The following is a 21,869-nucleotide window of genomic DNA, read 5'->3' on the forward strand; positions in this document are numbered from 1 at the left end:
AGGTGTATGTATATTTATTTCAATTGGCTCTGTACAACGCTTTTGTGCTTTACAAAGCAACTGGACAAAGTGAATCCTTCCTAAAATTTCAGGAAGAGATCCTCATGACCCTTTTGTATCCAGATGGTGCTGTGGCCCAAACCCCCAACCCAGATGCAGTGAGCCAGCTGCATGAGAGGCATTTTACTGATGCCATTCCTGGTACCCCAACCCAAAAGCCACAAAAAAGATGTTGTGTCTGTAGCAGACACGGAATTAGGCATGACACCTACTTTTTTTGACCCTCCTTTCCTGGCCAACCTGGTCTCTGCCTCAAGGACTGCTTCTATTGCTACCACACACTAGTGGAGTATTAGTATAGGGTACAGCATGGCACATTCTGGAAAGTTTACAGTTTAAAAATAAAAAAATAAACAAAAATAATCCATAAAAAAATTAAAAAGTTGTTGTTTTATTGAGGTGCTGTTTTATTGGTCACCATTGTTATTTTCTTTGCAGGAATGCCATTCAGCTGCAGCACCGATCTGTTTTTTCTTACAGCAACAGGGTGTGCTCTCAGAATATACGTTATTGTGTGTAGCACTGCTGAATGAGATTTTTCATCGGCAGTTAAAAAAAAAGGAACATATTTGCCCAAGCATGAGGGCCTGGGATGGTCAATGGATGGATCGCTCCTACGCATCTGCATAAATTTATTGCATATTTTTTGGCACAGATTTTCATAAAAAAAGTTGTTTCATTGAGTACTGTTTTATTGTTCATCATTGGATGCTGGATGAGATTGTTCATCGGCAGTTAAAAAAAAAACATATATGCCCAAGCATATATCATGGTTTTTACCTGCTCAGACTTCACAATCTTCATCTTTCTTTCTGGTATGCTATTTACCGATGATGGGTCTTTCTTCTGTGCCTGTGCTTGCCATTTAAATACTTGATTATTCTTGTAGTCCTCTGTATCTCGTTTGCTTTTCCTCATTTTATATTCTCCAAGTCTTTATTCAATACATTAGTAAGTGCTATAAATTTGGGTAATACTTTGAAGGGCTCCATCTTTCTTTGCATTTTTTTTAGTAGACAGTTTACAACCTCACAACCTTTCTTATTAAAGAACTTAAACCATTCTTCTGTTGAATCTTTATCCAGCAGGCCATTGCATATGGGTATATCTCACCTAAGTCTCCTAGAGACAATCTCTTCCTTCATGTACCTCTCACACGTTACCACGTGTCTCACCATGTGTTTACTTTTTCTCCATGATATGTCTCAGCTTGCAGGACATACTATCCAAATCACCTACTTTTTTTATTACTTTCAGAAGCATAAAATACTTCTTCTAAATTAACCGTTCTATTTTTTAAGAAATTAAATACCTCCACGGTGGCTGCAGGGATGGGTTAAGTAAGCTTACGCCTCTAAAGAAAATTTTGTATAAACACTCCTGTGCTACCTCCTATACAGTGGGGCAAAAAAGTATTTAGTCAGCCACCAATTGTCCAAGTTCTCCCACTTAAAAAGATGAGAGAGGCCTGTAATTGGCATCATAGGTAGACCTCAACTATGAGAGACAAAATGAGAAAAAAAATCCAGACAATCACATTGGCTGATTTGGAAAGAATTTATTTGCAAATTATGGTGGAAAATAAGTATTTGGTCAATATCAAAAGTTCATCTCAATACTTTGTTATATATCCTTTGTTGGCAATGACAGAAGTCGGACGTTTCCTGTAAGTCTTCACAAGGTTGGCACACACTGTTGCTGGTATGTTGGCCCATTCCTCCATGCGGATCTCCTCTAGAGCAGTAATGTTTTGGGGCTGTTGCTGGGCAACATGGACTTTCAACTCCCTCCAAAGGTTTTCTATGGGGTTGAGATCTGGAGACTGGCTAGGCCACTCCAGGACCTTGAAATGCTTCTTACGAAGCCACTCCTTCGTTGCCCGGGTGGTATGTTTGGGATCATTGTCATGTTGAAAGACCCAGCCACGTTTCGTCTTCAATGCCCTTGCTGATGGAAGGAGGTTTGCACTCAAAATCTCACAATACATGGCCCCATTCATTCTGTCCTGTACATGGATCAGTCGTCCTAGTCCCTTTGCGGAGAAACAGCCCCAAAGCATGATGTTGCCACCCCCACGTTTCACAGTAGGTATGGTGTTCTTTGGATGTAACTCAGCATTCTCTCCCATCCAAACACGACGAATTGTGTTTCTACCAAACAGTTCTATGTTGGTTTTATCTGACCATATGACATTCTCCCAATCCTCTTCTGGATCATCCAAATGCTCTCTAGCAAACTTCAGACGGGCCCAGACATGTACTGGCTTAAGCAAGGGGACACGTCTGGCACTGCAGGATCTGGGTCCCTGGCGGCGTAGTGTGTTACTAATGGTAGCCTTTGTTACGTTGGTCGCAGCTCTCTGCAGGTCATTCACTAGGTCCCCCCCGTGTGGTTCTGGGATTTTTGCTCACCGTTCTTGTGATCATTTTGACCCCACGGGGTGAGATCTTGTGTGGAGCCCCACATCAAGGGAGATTATCAGTGGTCTTGTATGTCTTCCATTTTCTAATTATTGCTCCCACAGTTGATTTGTTCACACCAAGCTGCTTGCCTATTGCAGATTCAGTCTCCCCAGCCTGGTGCAGGTCTACAATTTTGTTTCTGGTGTCCTTTGACAGCTCTTTGGTCTTCCCCATAGTGGAGTTTGGAGTGTGACTGTTTGAGGTTGTGGACAGATGTCTTTTATACTGATAACAAGTTCAAACAGGTGCCTTTGATACAGGTAATGAGTGCAGGACAGAGGAGCCTCTTAAAGAAGAAGGTACAGGTCTGTGAGAGACAGAGATCTTGCTTGTTTGTAGGTGACCAAATACTTATTTCCCACCATAATTTGCAAATAAATTCTTTCCAAATCAGCCAATGTGATTTTCTGGATTATTTTTCTCATTTTGTCTCTCATAGTTGAGGTCTACCTATGATGCCAATTACAGGTCTCTCTCATCTTTTTAAGTGGGAGAACTTGCACAATTGGTGGCTGACTAAATACTTTTTTGCCCCACTGTATGTAATCATGCATAAAAGTGGCCAGTATTTTAAAAATGTTAATGTAGGTTGCTGTAAACATCAATTGTGTTCCCACGAAAAACAACTGATGAGTAATAAATAAACGATGCTGCAAAATCAATGCCAAAATAAATGGATCAATGTGGAAAAAAACCACAAAAAACTACATAACAAATATTCAGACCATTGAATCATAAAAAAGTGATCCCAATAGAACAATATTCAAAACCTACTTATTCTCTTGGGAATTTGCTCACTGATCAGAAACTGTTTAAAGCACAAATATAAATCTCTTGTCAATAAAGTGACCTAATGTTTATTCTTCAGAAGAATTCACCTTGTTATAGCTTCTTTCTTTACCTCCACCAATATGGCCAGTGAATCCCACCACCATTCATGCAGTGCTCTCATCTCCATATATTGACCCAATAAACATTAGGTCCAGTAGCACTTTCCCTTCATGGGTTAATGTGTCCTCCCACTCTCCTCACATAAAGGTTGCTGTATAATGGATATTTCACTCCAATTTCCTCCAATACATGTTCTTCATACACTCCAGAAATGTTCATGTGTATGTCCCTTTAAGGGATCAGAGTTCCGCACTGCAACTCTGTAAAGTAACTCAGAATACAAGGGGACTTCTCATTGTAGAGTAAACAAACCAGCATTTATTAATGCAATTGCACTTACAATTTAAAGGTTAATACCACATATGTAAAAGCAATCCTATCGGCAGACTTGCGGCTCCCACCCGCACATCCGGTTTTGGCAATGACGTCATCTGGCTCGGCCCTTACGCATATTGTCATGACCCATGTGACTTCTTCAGAGGATGGAGGTCGGGCCTACTACGCTGTCTTATATTGGGTGACTATTTACAATCGCCATAGAAACAAGCCATTATTATGGCTTCTCCATATTAATTATACCATAAAATAATAATTCAAATCTTGCAGTACATATATAAAATCCTTTTTCAAACTACAATAAAACATATTTAAGGTAGTTTTAAAATAAAACAAGCATTTATAAGTAAAACCACATGTAACTCCCCTACAAACTCTGCCATCTAGTGGATAAAAAACAATATTACACTCAACCTAAATAAACCACTCAGAAAACAATTCAAATTCTACATTAAGTTCTCTCGGAGTTAATGTTTTTAATTCTTAAATCCCTTTTGATTCTTTTTGGCTGAGAGATTTGACTTTTTTCCCCTCCTGTAGTGGAGCACGTAATGATTGCACACATTTATTTAGAACAGTGTTACCAAAAAAGAAAGGCAAACTATCTGAACAACACGAGGCAACTTAATTTTTTTTTTAACTTACATATTTAATTTCCACAGGAATTAAAATTTGATAAAAAATGTAATTGTATTTAGTATCAAAAGACTACAAATTTTACAAATACATTAAATTCATAAACACACAGTGCTTAATAACCCATAGTGTACACGACACCAAAAAGTGCATCAAAAACAATATCATCAAATAGACGTCTGGACGTCAATTGAATATGTGTTGCAAAAACCCAGCATGGGCAAATAGCTGCATTATAATTACCCTATTATTCTCTAGCTGGTGATGCAACACATATATGCCCCAGGGCCACAAAAAGCTACCTGACTATGTTAATCTATCCATATAGGAAGATGCATCTGCACTATATCAAGGTGTAGATGTATTAATTGATATGAGGCCACCCTTATTTTCACTTATATTCCAATAGTATGGTTGATCTCTAATAATGCTCTCATATCTTCCAGGACTGTAATGCATTAGCAGGTAAAGCTACAAAGCAGCAAGGAAAGGTGCCAGTGAATATTAAAATCATTCATTAGTGATTGGATTTCCCAGTGTATCTCAACAGACCACATCGATCCAATCAATTTTAAAGTCATGGCTAATCCTAGTTGAGTGTAATAATAAGCTGCATATCCAGTGAATGGCTATATATCACACATCACCAGCAAAGGACAGCCGATTTAGAGAGAACAAGTTAAGCAAGCCAAAGGATGTAATAGATGGAAGATACTGAAAGATGAAAGCAGTTCAATTGCTATAAACAGCCGAGCAGGTATCATTCAGCAGTATAAAGTACATCATGTCAACCTGCCCTTCCACCATAGCTCATCCCTATTCAACAATAGTCCATTTGGGGAGCAGGGCTGTCAGTGTCCAATGCTTTTAAACTTCCGTCAACAATTCAGTCAGGTGTTACCGTGTTCATCTCTCCAGCTGGACTCTCCATCCTATTCAAAGATGTGGTGCTCATGTCAGTGCATGTATCTTACAGCACTTGGCATTCTTCCATCTCTCAGTTACTTGCCATTAGATCACGGCTTAGATTACAGCCCCCAGTATGCGATGCCATCCACTAACTGCTGCTCCTGTTCCTCATGGTCTGCCGCCATGGTGCTCGTGCATTGGGGGCGTGGTAAGGTGATGTCACATGACGGCCTTAACAGATGGCTTGTTGTAGCCCTGGGGCATATATGTAATACAAATTAAATAAATACTTGTGAGCCACTAGAAGTTTTTCTTACTCTCAAAACAATTAATTACGTGCATAAAAAGTAATATGAATAATATATATGTGAACAACTAAAGTATTAATAATTAATTAATTACGTGCTTAAATAAATTATATAAAATGTTATATTATATTATATTAGATCGCCAGGTACTTATTACACCCTCTCCAGGTGTATAGGTGTTAACTTTAAATATCAATATTGTACCGCGCTCCAATATATACAACTATGAGTGATGTTATAAATTTTTTTTGTGATATTGTAAATTGCTGAGTGTATCACCAATAATTCGATACTTAACTAAATCAATTATACTTCAATCCATAATTAATATAAATAATAAATATAAAAAAAACAAATTAATTAAAAAATAAAAGTGCAAAAAAATATATATATTGTTGAAAAAAAAAAAAATTGTATATAAAAAATATATATAAGTATGGGAATAACAGTTCAGTTCATAAGAATAGAGATGGTATTGTAGTTCAATCTAATCTGTGTGATGAGTCAGTGTTCACGGTGTGAACCTCTCTCTCCTTTCTCCTCTCCTCTCTCCTCAACACAGCCTTCTCAATAGGACTTTCTCCACTGGCTGCTTGGCTTATTCCTCCATATACGATACATACAGAGAAGGGAAAAGGAACATAGTGTCTTATCCGAGATAATGGTTGTTTATTAAGCTTTGATCTCCCACTCACATGGTATAAACAAATGTAGCGCTTTGTATAAAATGTATCCAGATCCTACTACAAACAGCCTTGCAGGTGTGTTTGTCTTCATTGAGTATACTCGCCGTTCCTCTGTGGATGCGTGATGACATCACCGCCCCTCCCCTACGCGTTACACTACAGGGACTCGTAGCTTCCTCTGGGGGATGTATATGTGTTGCACTACCAGCTAGAGAATAACTGGGTAATTATAATGCGGCTATTTGCCCGTGTTGGGTTTTTGCAACTCATATATTCAATTGACGTCCGGACATCTATGATATTGGTTTTTAATGTGCTTTTTGGTGCTGTGCGCACTATGGGTTATTAAACACTGTGTGTTTCTGAATTGAGCGCATTTGTAGAATTTTTATTCTTTTGATACTAAATAAAATTACATAGGTTTTCTATGAATAGCCTCCATTAATGTACCTGTGTTTTGCCCATCCAGAGGGCTTTACCCCATTGGTTGGGACCTCCTTGTTTTGTTGGCTAATTTTTTGGTTACTACGGCAACGCTTAACAAGTGATTAGGCTGATATATTAATATTACTGTTTCCCTCCTGTTGCTTTGGTTTATTAGGTGTTGCTGTAAGCTGTAGGATACAACAGTAATATAAGTACAATATATACAAATTGTTTTATATCATTTTGAATTTTACATATTTGAAATGTGCATAGCATACTTGACTGATTAGGACATGTGTAGAAGATGGTTTAAAAGGTCCTGGGGGGCGGATGCAGGAGCATACAAGGAGAGGAAAAGAAACACCCCAGGGACGGACCCCAGACGGACTAGTAGGAGGACCACATACTATAAAGATTCAGATCTCGTGGAATCAACTGTATAAGCTTCAAAATACAACATGATAGACAGTGTAATGTGTATTATTCCAGGTGGTATATACACTATATTGCCAAAAGTATTGGGACGCCTGCCTTTACACACACATGAACTTTAATGGCATCTCAGTCTTAGTCCATAGGGTTCAATATTGTGTTGGCCCACCCTTTGCAGCTATAACAGCTTCAACTCTTCTGGGAAGGCTGTCCTTAAGGTTTAGGAGTGTGTCTATGGGAATGTTTGACCATTCTTCCAGAAGCGCATTTGTGAGGTCAGGCACTGATGTCAGACGAGAAGGCCTGGCTCTCAGTCTCCGCTCTAATTCATCCTAAAGGTGTTTTATTGGGTTGAGTTCAGGACTCTGTGCAGGCCAGTCAAGTTCTTCCACCTCAAACTCGTTCATCCATGTCTTTATGGACCTTGCTTTGTACACTGGTGTGCAGTCATGTTGGAACAGGAACGGGCCATCCCCAAAATGTTCCCATAAAGTTGGGAGCATGAAATTGTCCAAATTGTCTTGTAAGGCTGACGCCTTAAGACTTGCCTTAACTGAAACTAAGGGGTCAAGCCCAACTCCTGAAAAACAACCCCACAACATAATCCCTCCTCCACCAAACTTTACACTTGGCACAATGCAGTCAGGCAAGTACCGTTCTGGCAACTGCCAAACCCAGACACATCCAGTCGGATTGCCAGACAGAGAAGCCTGATTCTTCACTCCAGAGAAGACGTCTCCACTGCTATAGAGTCCAGTGGCGGCGTTCTTTACATCACTGCATCCAACGCTTTGCATTGCACTTGGTAAAGTAAGGCTTGGATGCTGCTGCTCATCCATGGAAACCCATTCCATGAAGCTCTCTATGCACTGTTGTTGTGCTAATCTGAAGGCCACACAAAGTTTGGCGGTCTTTAGTTATTGATTCTGCAGACAGTTGGTGACTTCTGCACACTGTGTGCTTCAGTATGTGCTGACCCCGATCTGTCATTACCACTTCGTGGCTGAATTGCTGTTTTTCCCAGCTGCTTTGTTATATTACCACCAACAGTTGACTGGAATATTTAGTAGCAAGCAAATTTCACGGATCGACTTATTGCACAGGTGGCAAACGATCCCGGTACCACGCTTGAATTCACTGAGCTCCTGACAACGACATATTCTTTCACAAATGCTTGTAGAAGCAGTCTGCATGCCTAGGTGCTTGATTTTATACACCTGTGGTCATGGAGGTGATTGGAACACCTGAATGCAATGATTTGGAGGGGTGTCCTAATACTTTTAACAATATAGTGTGTGTGTGTGTGTGTGTATGTGTGTGTGTGTGTATATATATATATATATATAAAATATTTGTTTATTTTTTGTGGAAATAAAATTTGTAATATAAAAAAAAATGAAGTTGCCTCATGTTGTGCCGATAAAGTCTGCCTTTCTTTTTTGGTAACATTGTTTCAAATACATTTGTACAATATTTGGGATGTGGCACAGTGAGGGTCTTTATATACTTCACATAATGATCACTTGTTTCTATGGCAATTGTAAACAGTCACTCAATATAACACATCATAGTGCATCCGGCCTCGATCCTCTGAAGAAGTCATGTGGGTCATGACGATATGTGTAAGGGCCGAGTCAACTGATGTCATTTCCGCAACCGAAAGTGCAGGTGGGAGCTGCTAGTCTATGTGCTAATAGGATTGTTTTTACATATGCAGTTTTAAACTTTAAATTGTACAGTGAGTGCAATTGCATGAATAAATACTGGTTTATGTTTACAACTCTGTTACATTACAAAGTTGCAGTGGGGAACTCTGATCCCTTAAAGGGACATACACATGTGGAGTGTATGAAGCAGATGTGTTGGAGGAAATTGGAGTGAAGTATCCATTATACAGCAACCTTCGTGTCAGGAGACGGGGAGAAGACATGAAAGATTATGGTAATCCCATAAAGGAAAAGTGCTACTGGACCTGATATTTATTGGGTCAATGTATGGAGGTGAGAGCATTGCATAAACGGTGGTGGGGTTAACTGGCTATATTGGTAGAGGTGAAGAAGGAAGATGATTTAGTAATATTTTTAGAAGAGATCATGAGGTGAATTCTTTTGAAGAATGAATATTAGGAAATTTTATTAATGAGGGACATTTATATTTGTGTTTTAAATAGTTTTTGATTGCTGAGCAATTTTCCAAGAGAATAAGTAGGTTTTGAATATTGTTATACTAGGAACACTTTTTATGATTCAATGGTGTGAACATTTATGGTTATGCAGTTTTCATGTTTCTTATTCGCATAGATCTATTTATTTTGCTATTGATTTTTTCACTACTAGGTAGCACAGCATCGTTTATTACTCATACTTTAAAAAAAATTGTAGTCAAAATGAGATATTTTTAATACTCACCATGACTTTTACCGTATACCTTGGGGTACTTATTTTATGAAAAAGTTATTTTGGGGGTGTTTGTATGACATTTTAGGGCCAAAGAATTGGCAGTCAGAACATAAGGATTCATACATTTGAAATGTACATACCAGTTTGCAGGCTTTCTTACAGTGTAAATAATAAACACGTATTGTTCTATTTTTTATCCAATAAATGCATCAGAATACATTTGGCATGATTTTAAGAAGAAAGATCATTTATTGGATATTTTTTTTCATGTCAGAAAGTAAGAGAAACAATTTGTTTTTCACAATTGTAGCCTTTTTTCATAGGAAAAGATTAAAAAAAAGCAATGGTGAACACATAACATCAAGAGAAAGCTCTGTCTGGTAATAAAAAAAAAATAATATAAAATGATTAAGGGTAAAGTGATGTGTGACCAAGTAATTGCCAGTCAAACTTTGACAGCAGTCAAAACTAAAAAAAGGAAGGGGGTGTAGCTTGGTGGTATACAGGTGGTTAACATTTTCCTACTCCAACAAAATGTACAGGAAATCCATTCGAACAAATTACACATATCACATTACTTTGAGTATTGGAGTAATAGGGACAAGGTGGGGTCACATCGGATCTACGAGTGCAAATGATGAGCTGGAAACTTGTGCTACTTAACACAATACGTTCACCTGCCACCCTGCTACAGATGGCCTTCACGGTGGCTGTGTTTGAAACGATGAAGGTGTTCAGTGGTTTGCAGTGACCTGCTATGATAAATAAACTGTTGTTCATGACGTTGTTACAGTTGATGCTCGGTGTGCCTACAATGTGCTTCTTCTGAAAAGTTGCCCAGTTCTGAGATGAGGACAGATGGGACAGGGTCAGGACGAACCCAAATACCAGAAGAAGAGATTTTGGACACATTTTGCCAATGTTTCTGAAAAGAGATAAAAAAAAAAATCTGTTACTGTTTACAAGAATTCAATGCAGATAAATTTGTCAAAAAGACAATGCAGATAAATTTGTTTCAGGTTTTTTAGGGGGATGGGTGGGGTGTGTTTTTTGGTAGTTTAGTTTCTTTCATTAATGTTTTGTATTTCTTCATTTTTTATTTGATCTTTATTTTAAAGCTGGCACTTTTCTTTGTTTTTCCTTTCTGTGATTAACAAATAATAAGGGTGCCCATTTAATGCTCACGGCACCCTTAAAAAACACCACAAGCCACTTTAATTTCTCCTTCAGCATTGACTCCAATGCCTTTTGCCAAAATTATGAAAATGTCCTAAATCTCCAAATTTTCACCAAAATTTAAGACTCTGCCCAACTGCTTGTTAAATATCAGCAATACAGGGAGACCACTGTTTACAATGAGTTGGGTGACTCATAGACCTACTATGTGAGAAAGAGCAGTAAAACCCAACCATCAGGCTGTACTGCAAAGCGGAAAGCAGAGCCTATAGTGGTAAAGAGCTTTTACAAGCCTGTGTAAAATCAAAATATTAAACAATATGTAAATAAAAATGTAATCATGTCAAAAACTGCTTTAGGGCCCATTCACACTAGGAACTGCATGTGAATCACACAGGAATGTGCAAAAATGTCTGTGTGATTCATACGCAGTTTGGTGCAGTGTGATTTCAGCCCATGTTTTTTGAATGGGCTGAAATTGCACTGCAACGCACCGCACCTAATGTAGTGAATGCACTACCCTTGGAAACACACTGCAACCAGATGGCATGATACTTTGGTACCATGTGATTCAGTGTGGCCAGACACACTGCTTTTGTGACCTACGTTTGGGGTGTCATTAACTTTGCACTGATATCCACTGCAGATCGCAAGAGCAGTGCAATTCCCACATTGCACATTACGTCCTAGTGTGTGATCAGGCCCCAAATGTAAATCTTGCATAATGGTTTTTTATAAATTCATTTTGTAGTTGTACAGTAATTCGCGGTGGAAAATAATTTTGGTGCATTTAAAAACAAAAAAACTGACCATCTCACAGAAATCTGCATAGCTTAGAGCCATGTACACAACAGATAAAACAACTCAACCCCTATGTAACATTATTCATAGACTTCACTAGACTTGTCATATCATTGTACTGTAGTACAGTTGTAAACTGCTGCAAATCAAGTCCATTATTTCAGCAGCTTTACTGGTACTCAATTTAATGTACAATTCCAGCCCATACAGATTTTTTTCACTATTGTAGAGCATAAGAAGATCAAACAATTCATATCTTTTGGCCTATTTACAGTACATCAATGCGGTCTGTGGCAGTGCATTAAGGCAAGCGTGCCTTACAGAGGAGTAAATAGATAGGGCCCTGGTGCAAGGAACCATCCCCTTCCTTCCGAGCCCGGGGCCCCTTCTCCTATCATGGGACCCTTTAAAATATTTTGCAGTGGGCCCTCTTTCTGCTGTCTTGGGTAGAGTTGCTACCTTTTATTCAACCCTAACACTTCAGTAGCACACAGCTATTTTTTTTACATTTATACATTTTGTGATTAAATAACATTTCTAATCATATGGATTAACCAGAGCCCCCACTTACATCAGAGTTCCCAGCATAATCAGGGTTCCCAGAGCCCCTATTACATCAGAGTTTGCACAGTTCTCCTTTACATCAGAGTCCACAGAGGGCCCCTTACAGCAGAGTCCACAGAGGGCCCCTTACAGCAGAGTCCACAGAGGGCCCCTTACAGCAGAGTCCACAGACCCCCCTTACATCAGAACCTGCACAAGCTCCCCCTTACATCAGAGACTGCACAGCCCCCCCTTATATCAGAGCCTGCACAGCCCCTCTTTACATCAGAGCCTGCACAGCCCCCCTTACATCAAAGTCCTCAAAGCCTCCCTTACATCAGAGTCCACACAGCCCCCCTTACATCAGAGGCCACAGAGGAGGAGGAGGGGCATATGAGCTCTCTCCTCTCCTGTCCATGCAGGGGGGAGAACTGTCATTGCTGCCTCTGAGCTGTGTGTGAGAGAGATACTCAGCTCAGAGCCCTGCAGCCAGAAACCCGAATGGGCCCCCCCCCCCACAGTGGCAGAACTCCAGGACCTGGTTGTAACTGTGACTTTTGTGACTCTGGCAGTTCCGCCACTGGTGCTTTGTATTAAAGTGGTTCACTCATATTTTGGATGCCAACTAACTTCAACAGACTAATTAATGAACATGACCCTTTTTTTACATGCACCACTGTGTAGTACAGCACAGAATACAGTACATGTGTTGCGGTGTGTTGACATCAACTGTACCGTGTGTTGGAGTGCCATTGACAAGGAATGACACGGAAAAGCACACACCAGTCACTGATGAGACTAAATTGACTAAAATGGAATAAAAAAGTTTTATAGGGGGTACAAATGAAGAAGATTAAACTGAATTTAAAGTGTAGGCATCCTCATCATCAGGCCTAGAGCTCAAGAAAATAAATATAATCAGCATAACTCATTCAGGTAAGTAAAATACCAGTTTTTTTTTTTTTTACAACAAAGTAGATTAGAACAATGGCAGAGATGGCCAGATTTGTGTAGCTACAGTACACAAGGTAACTGGGACCAGACCTTATACATATTTAGAAAAATATTTATTTACAGTGAACAAAAGACAACCACATACCAGCAAACAGTAATGACAAAAATACATGAGAATCAAAAACTAAAATGACAAGATGCCTAACTAGAAACCTGATAGAATAGACAATCTGACAAACTAACTAAACACACAAAGGGGAACACAGATCAATCAGGTGACCAGCAGATGCAGGGAGCAAAAAGAGGCAGCAAGGCAGGAGAAAGATCAGGGTCAGGACCAGAATAAATAGCAATAGGGTCTGGCAGCATCAGACCCATAGCAACCTATGTATGCGTTAACCTTTGCGCACAAGCATAGGAGGACACGGGTGCTTTAAATTTTTTTTAAATGGTATTATTTATTTTAGTTAGGTTTTTTATTTTTACATTGTCTCTTTATTCTTTAAATCACTTTTATGGCTATCACTTTCCTTTTACTTTATTTACCATCGCTGGTTAAAAAAAAAGAAAAAAGATACTGGGGTCCTGGATTCAGCTGCAGCCAAATCTCCGGTATAACTACTCAAACCTGCTGTACTGGTACGTTATTGGGTTTAGTCAACAAAAAAAAACAGAACAAAGGACAGAAACTCACCTGTCAGTTCCCTCAGTTCTATTAAAGTAGAATTTCCAGATAAACCTAACTAATCTTAAAATGCTCTCTCCCTCCTACTGAAAAATGATCTATGATGGCGGACCAGCAAATGCTTCAAAGGTCATCCTCTGTTTATCAATCCCTTATCACTCATGGAAGCTTTAGAATGCAGGAGGTTGGCTGAAAGAGCAGGCATAGTCAAGCACTCTTGATGAGAACATGACACATCTCATACAAGTTTCTCTTTGTTTCTGTTATAAAAGTTTGCAAATAAATAATTGTTCTTCATAAATTTAGGCCAAAATGTATTCTGCTACATTTCTTTGGTGAAAATAACCCAAGTCACTGTTTATTATTTAGTCTGTACGAAAGTTATAGAGTTCACAAACTATGGGATATATCTGAAAATCGTTCAATCCTCAAATACTGATGGCCAATCTAATTGCTTGAGGCCCCAAAATGTCGGGATAGTACAGATATCCCCCAAATGACCCCTTTCTGCAAAGTAGACAGTCTGAGGTATTTAGTAAGAGGTTTGGCGAGTTTTTTGAAGTTGTAATTTTTTTGTCATAATTTTTGGAAAATTAAGTAATTAAAAAAAAACTTCACAAATTTTTTTTCTACATACTGTCACCAGTGCAGTCATCGATATTTTAAGATTTTTTTTCATAATACACTGTAACCAGGGTAATATAATGTTACTAACATTGTACTACTTCGGGGAAGTGATCAGTATTTTTTTTTTACATATTATGATTGCTTATAGCAAATAATTTCTTTGCTATAAGAAATTATTTAACTGAAATAGATTCATTCAGGTTTTTGTTGTGATTAGCTGTGATTGGCCACAGCTAATCACATGACACATATGGGCTGTGATTGGTCCAGTCTGTACATCTGATCACTGTAACCAATCACAGCTAGCGACACAATTGTTTACAATGGATGGCATGAAAGGAAGCCATCCATTGTTTACTATTGTCATGTGACCCGCTGTGATTGGTCACAGCAGGTCACATGGTAGTGACAAAGGGCCAGATCACAGATCTGTCATCGGCAGTGTCTGCGGTACACAGCCAGTGACAGATCTCACCACAGTGCGACCCCACAGGCACGCGCGAGGTGCGATCCAGGAAGGACGTCATATGATGCCTACCCCAATTGATGAGAGTCCCGCTCATTCTGCTATTGGCTGGACGGGAACAGGTTAAATCATATTAGAAGTCACACTACTATTAGACCCATTGATTTACAATGTATTGGTTAACACTTGTGAGAAAATGCACTTGAGAGCAGCACCTTGTTAACATTTGTTACAAATTGATAGCACCTATTGTATAATTGAAGTAACTGTGGTGGACATTAAAGCAGGCCTACAGTTAACTACAGGCCCTATGTTAACTACCCTGTAAAGTAGGGGTGTCCAACCCTTTGACTTTCCTGGGCCACATTGAAGTAGAGGAATTGTTACACATACAGGTGAAACTCAAAAAATTAGAATATCGTGCAAAAGTTCATTTATTTCAGTAATGCAACTTAAAAGGTGAAACTAATACAGTCATGGCCGAAATTGTTGGCACCCTTGATATTTCTCCAGGAAATCATGTATTTCTCACGAAACGTATTGCATTAACACATGTTTTGCTATACACATGTTTATTCCCTTTGTGTGTATTGGGACAAAACAAAAAAAGGGAGGAAAGAAAGCAAATTCGACATAATGTCACACAAACCTCCAAAAATGGGCTGGACAAAAGTATTGGCACCCTTTCACAACTGCGGATAAATAAGAATGTTACAAGCATGTGATGCTCCTGTAAACTCACCTGGGGCAAGTAACAGGTGTGGGCAATATAGAAATCACACCTGAAAGCAGATAAAAAGGAGAGACGTTCACTTAACCTTTGCATTGTGTGTCTGTCTGTGCCACACTAAGCATGGACAACAGAAAGAGGAGACGAGAACTGTCTGAGGACCTGAGAACCAAAATTGTGGCAAAATATCAACAATCTCAAGGTTACAAGTCCATCTCCAGAGAACTAGATTTGCCTTTGTCCACAGTGCGCAACATTATCAAGAAGTTTGCAACCCATGGCACTGTAGCTAATCTCCCTGGTCGTGGACGGATGAGGAAAATTGATGAAAGATTGCAACGCAGAATAGTCCGGATGGTGGATAAGCAGCCCCAAACATGTTCCAAAGACATTCAAGCTGTCCTGCAGGCTCAGGGAGCATCAGTGTCAGCGCGAACTATCCGTCGACATTTAAATGAAATGAAACGCTATGGCAGGAGACCCAGGAGGACCCCACTGCTGACACAGAGACATAAAAAAGCAAGACTACAGTTTGCCAAAATGTACTTGAGTAAGCCAAAAGCCTTCTGGGAAAACGTCTTGTGGACAGATGAGACCAAGATAGAGCTTTTCGGTAAAGCACATCATTCTACTGTTTACCGAAAACGGAATGAGGCCTACAAAGAACAAAACACAGTACCTACGGTAAAATATGGTGGAGGTTCAATGATGTTTTGGGGTTGTTTTGCTGCCTCTGGCACTGGGTGCCTTGACTGTGTGCAAGGCATCATGAAATCTGAGGATTACCAAAGGATTTTGGGTCGCACTGTAGGGCCCAGTGTCAAAAAGCTGGGTTTGCGTCCAAGATCCTGGGTCTTCCAGCAGGACAATGACCCCAAACATACGTCAAAAAGCACTCAGAAATGGATGGCAAAGAAGCGCTGGAGAGTTCTGAAGTGGCCAGCAATGAGCCCAGATCTAAATCCCATTGAACACCTGTGGAGAGATCTTAAAATTGCTGTTGGGAAAAGGTGTCCTTCCAATAAGAGAGACCTGGAGCTGTTTGCAAAGGAAGAGTGGTCCAAAATTCCGGGTGAGAGGTGTCAGAAGCTTATTGATGGTTATAGGAAGCGACTGATTTCAGTTATGTTTTCCAAAGGGTGTGCAACCAAATATTAAGTTAAGGGTGCCAATACTTTTGTCCAGCCCATTTTTGGGGTTTTGTGTGACATTATGTCATATTTGCTTTTCTGCCTCTGTTTTATATTTGTTCCAATACATACAAAGGGAATAAACATGTGTATAGCAAAACATGTGTTAATGCAATACCTTTTTTGTGTGAAATACTTGATTTTCAGGAAAAATATCAAGGGTGCCAACAATTTCGGCCATGACTGTATATGAGATAGACTCATTACATTCAAAGCAAGATAGTTCAAGCCGTGATTTGTCATAATTGTGATGATTATGGCTTACAGCTCATGAAAACCCCAAATACACAATCTCAGAAAATTAGAATATTACATGCAATCAATAAAACAAGGATTGTACATAGAACAATATCGGACCTCTGAAAAGTATAAGCATGCATATGTACTCAGTACTTGGTTTGGGCCCCTTTTGCAGCAATTACTGCCTCAATGAGGCGTGGCATGGAAGCTATCAGCCTGTGGCACTGCTGAGGTGTTATGGAAGACCAGGATGCTTCAATAGCGGCCTTCAGCTTTTCTGCATTGTTCGGTCTCGTGTCTCTCATCTTTCTCTTGGCAATGCCCCATAGATTCTCTATGGGGTCCAGGTCAGGTGAGTTTGCTGGCCAATCAAGCACAGTAATCCCACGGTCATTGAACCAGGTTTTGGTGCTTTTGGCAGTGTGGGCAGGTGCCAAGTCCTGCTGGAAAATGAAGTCAGCATCCCCATTAAGCTTGTCTGCGGAAGGAAGCATGAAGTGCTCCAAAATCTTCTGGTAGATGGCTGCGTTGACCCTGGACTTAATGAAGCACAGTGGACCAACACCAGCAGATGACATGGCTCCCCAAATCAACACAGACTGTGGAAACTTCACACTGGACTTCAAGCATCTTACAGTGTGTGCCTCTCCATTCTTCCTCCATACTCTGGGTCCTTGGTTTCAAATGAGATGCAAAAGTTGCTCTCATCAGAAAAGAGGACTTTGGACCACTGAGCAACAGACCAGGTCTGTTTTTCTTTAGCCCAGGTAAGACGCTTCTGACGTTGTTTGTTGTTCAGGAGCGGCTTGACAAGAGGAATACGACATTTGAAGCCCATGTCCAGGATCCATCTGTGTGTGGTGGCTCTTGATGCACTGACTCCAGCATCAGTCTACTCCTTGTGAAAGTTGCCCACACTTTTGAATGGCCTTTTCCTGACAATCCTCTCCAGGCTGCGGTCATCCCTGCTCCTTGTGCACCTTTTTCTTCCACACTTTTCCCTTCCACATAACTTTCTATTAATGTGTTTTTGATACAGCACTTTGGGAACATCCAACTTCTTTTGCAATTACCTTTTGAGGCTTTCCCTCCTTATGGAGGGTGTCAATGATGGTTTTCTGCACAACTGTCAGGTCAGCAGTGTTTCCCATGATTGTGATTCCTACTGAACCAGACTGAGAGACCATTTAAAGGCTCAGGAACCCTTTGCAGGTGTTATGGCTTAATTACCTGATTAGAGTGGGACACTTTGAGCCGAGAATATTGCACCTTTTCACAATATTCTAATTTTCTGAGATTGTGGATTTGGGGTTTTCATGAGCTGTAAGCCATAATCATCACAATTATGACAAATCACAGATTGAACTATCTCGCTTTGCATGTAATGAGTCTATCTCATATATTAGTTTCACCTTTTAAGTTGCATTACTGAAATAAATGAACTTTTGCACGATATTCTAATTTTTCGAGTTTCACCTGTATAATACACTAACAATAAGGATAGCTGATGAGCAGAAAAAAATCAGGCGCAGGCAGATCACAAGTTAATGATCGCTAATATAGATAATATACCTATATGAGGAATAAAACGTCATATTTTTATTATAAAAGTAAGAGAGGGCAATGTTAATCTAGTGAGATATTGTACACTGTTTTTACGAACTAACATATTAATGTCTGCTTCCATGGATGGAGTAGAAATTCTCAGTGACTTCTCAAGGTGCTCATTAGATATTTTGGTTCTAATTTTTCCCTTCATGTGCTTCATGTTTAAAATTACTTGCTCAGAAATATAGGAGCTGCTGAAAACTGATTACATGAATAAGGAGTGATTGTGAAGATTGTTATATTTTTCTTTGGGAAGATAAAACTTATAACAGTCCAGTAAAGAAACACTGTCAACATTTTTTTGGCCGCATGTGGTCGTTAAGTGTAAATGCATTTTTACAAAAAATTTCCCTCCAAAATTCAACATTTTTAAGTTAACTATTCTGTGTTGCGCCACATGTTCATACCTGTCTTGAGAAGCATGTGACCCGTGGGTCGCAGGTTGGAGACCCCCGCTGTAAAGGAAATAAGTCTAAACTTACCAATTCTGAGGGCACTCAGGTCCCATTATGCTGACTTCAGTGTAGAGGAAGGGCAGCAGATAATGGATGTCCCATAGTAAGTCTATGGGTGATGTCATTGCACAGACTTTGCAGTTGTTGGCTCTCCTCTTCATTGAAGCCGGCCTCTGGGGAGATCATGTGACTGGACCGGAGCACCCTCAGAATAGGTAAGTATAAGCATCATTTCCCTCAGTTTTGATGATAACAGTAAAAAAGACAGGGAGGGTGAATTTCCCTAAAGGGGGCACAGACAGCAATTAAAGCTGATAGGAGGAAAGATAGATCTGACAAGTGTCCTCAACCACCTGTCATGCACTTTTATTGTCCAGTGAGCATGCTGGGAGTTAGAGGGAAGAGTGCAAACAAATGACAACTGCCCCATGCTATAACTGGCCTTTGTAGCAAGGAGCACATGGAAGGGTGATGTGGGAGTAGAGGGAAGACATGACTGTAATCTTTAACTGTAAGTGGTGCCATCCACCAGACTGTACTGTGTAGGAAGGCTGTGTCTATATCAGGACTGAATGGACAGAAATACAAATCTTTTGGCAGGTAAAATAGCTCCTGTAAATGTAGATGTTAGCCTGGAATCCAGATTTAATATATGGTAAGAAAGAATCCTTAAAAATGCAGCTCTATAGTCATGATTCATTAAATGTATTTGAATATGATTAGTATAAATTCCTGAATTTGATTTGGTATTAATCTCTTACACAGCAAAACATGCAGACTGGGACAGGACCGGGAGCTAGGTAGGTGTTCTGAATGCTTACAAGGAACATACTGATAGGAGGAGAGATCTGAGAAGTGTCCTCAACCACCTGTCAATGTTCTTTTATTGTCCATTCAGCATGCTGGGAGAAGAGAAAACACACCACTGTAATCTTTAACTAGAAGAGGTGTCATTCACCAGACCAAACTGTGTAGGAAGGCTGTGTCTATATCAGGACTGGATGGACAGGAATACAAATCATTTGGCAGGTAAAATAGCTCCTGTAAATGTAGATGTTAGCCTGGAGTCCAGATTTAATATATGGTAAGAAAGAATCCTTAAAAAGTAAGAAGTTACTCACCACCCTTATAGTGTCTTGTATCCTGTTAGGTAGTAGGAGAGGCACAATGAAGACCTATAAACTAATAAGAAGCTATGAGTGACTGAATTATAACATGAAACACAAAGACATGGCAGTATTACAATACATTACAGTGTGTCCCTGTCCAGGATCCATACCTGATATGTAGACGGACTTTACTATGCCGCGCAATCTTCACAGACTGTCTTTCGTTTCACTTTGCCTGAGTTTTAAGTCATCAAGGAAGTGTAAACCACTCAGTGTAAACCAAGTGCCCAGTGTGCGCACGTCCTCTCTGCTGTGTTAAGCGTGAAGCTGAGTTTGCCTTTCTCAGTTTCCTCATTTCATTTCTTATCATAATGCTTATGGCATTATTGAAACCTGTTTTCAATGTATATTATATCTGTGACCTGGTGACATCACTGGGGTGCTGTGCTTCTCCATGCAATGCACTCAGATCATTCTTGGTGGGAGCACTGTAAATGTATCGGACTTGTTTCTGCTTCTAATGCATGCTGTGGGAAGCTTAAAGTGGAACTTCACTCATCAACATTGACTATTGATTGAGACTGTTGATCTTCTCCAAGTTTCTAGAGCAGGTGGAGGTATCAGGGAACTGACCCGCAGAGTCTTTCAGCCCTGACCTGAATTTAACCCTGCTAACTATTACACCCAGGATACTACTCGCTATGGGGGTGTGGGGGTGCAGACTGCACTCGGATGACACCCACCAGAGGGGTGACACCATGATAGGAGGACAATTACAGAACAATGCCCTGTGTTCTGTGTCTCTCCCTCCAGCGGTTGACAGTTGGTTTCTCCCCCTCTCCCTCCTGCCAGCCTTCAGCTGCTGGAAGAAGAGATAGATATACAGGTCATCATTCTGTAATTGTTCTCTTGTCCCGCCACACCGATCCCCTTCCTGGTGCTGCCCACATCTGTTTCCCCCCTGTGTGTCTGCCCCCCTCCAGGGCTCCATTCACATTTCTCTGTTGCCCCTTCCTCTCCCAAGTGTTTTGCATCTCTGCAGCGCTGTCTGGGTCTCCTGCAGGATCAGAGAGCTCCCCATTGGGACTCCACTCCATCCCAGCCTGCGGTGCAGCCCAAGCAGAAGAGAGCTGGGAGGAAGAGAAGCCAGCAGCCGGATGTGCGACATAATTTAGGGAACTGCGGGGTGGGTGCAATGTAAGCCCTGCATGTAAGTCTTGGCTTGACACGATATCACCCCCCTCCACCTGCTTCCAGACCATCGGGGATCTGTAGAAGGACAGGCAGCAGCACTGCTCTTCTTGGGGGGGGGGGGGACTGGTGTGCAAGGACAGTGTGGAGGATGGGGTAGTGGGGGGGGGGCACAGTTGGGAACTGTTGTGCCAGGGGGGTACATTTAAAAAATGTTAATAAAAAAATAAATTATGAAAAAAAATTTATAAGATTGTAAAAAATACATTTTAAATAGAGAAATATTTTTGTAATTTGGGTGGCTGTCATGTAGGCTGTATGAGGCCCTGTAATTTCTAATGGCAGCCCTGGGTGACACCATCAAGTAGGAAGTGATATCCATCTCCATAATGTAAAGCACTGAGCAAACTGTCGGCGCTATATAAGTCCTGTATAATAATAATAATAATAATAATGACAGTGCACGGATCAGTGCATCGGCACTGATAGCTCATTTTCAGGAGCTGGTTTGGGGGAATGACACCATTCTTTATCACTAGGTGACACCAA

The 21,869-nt window shown here is 40.3% G+C and overlaps 1 long non-coding RNA gene across 1 annotated transcript; it reads right to left on the minus strand.

Annotated features, from left to right (window-relative positions):
- Nucleotides 1-9,771: 9,771 nt before the first annotated feature.
- Nucleotides 9,772-20,451, minus strand: LOC149447475 (uncharacterized). The gene is made up of 3 exons (XR_016305864.1): nt 20,300-20,451; nt 20,142-20,202; nt 9,772-10,470 (listed from the first exon to the last, which is right to left on the minus strand). It is a non-coding gene; the product is annotated as an uncharacterized LOC149447475 (long non-coding RNA).
- Between the last annotated feature and the right edge of the window lie 1,418 nt (nt 20,452-21,869).

This window comes from Staurois parvus, unplaced genomic scaffold, assembly GCF_062004578.1.
Source record: "Staurois parvus isolate SC_StPar_1 unplaced genomic scaffold, SC_StPar_1.0 ptg000684l, whole genome shotgun sequence".
NCBI lineage: Eukaryota > Metazoa > Chordata > Amphibia > Anura > Ranidae > Staurois > Staurois parvus.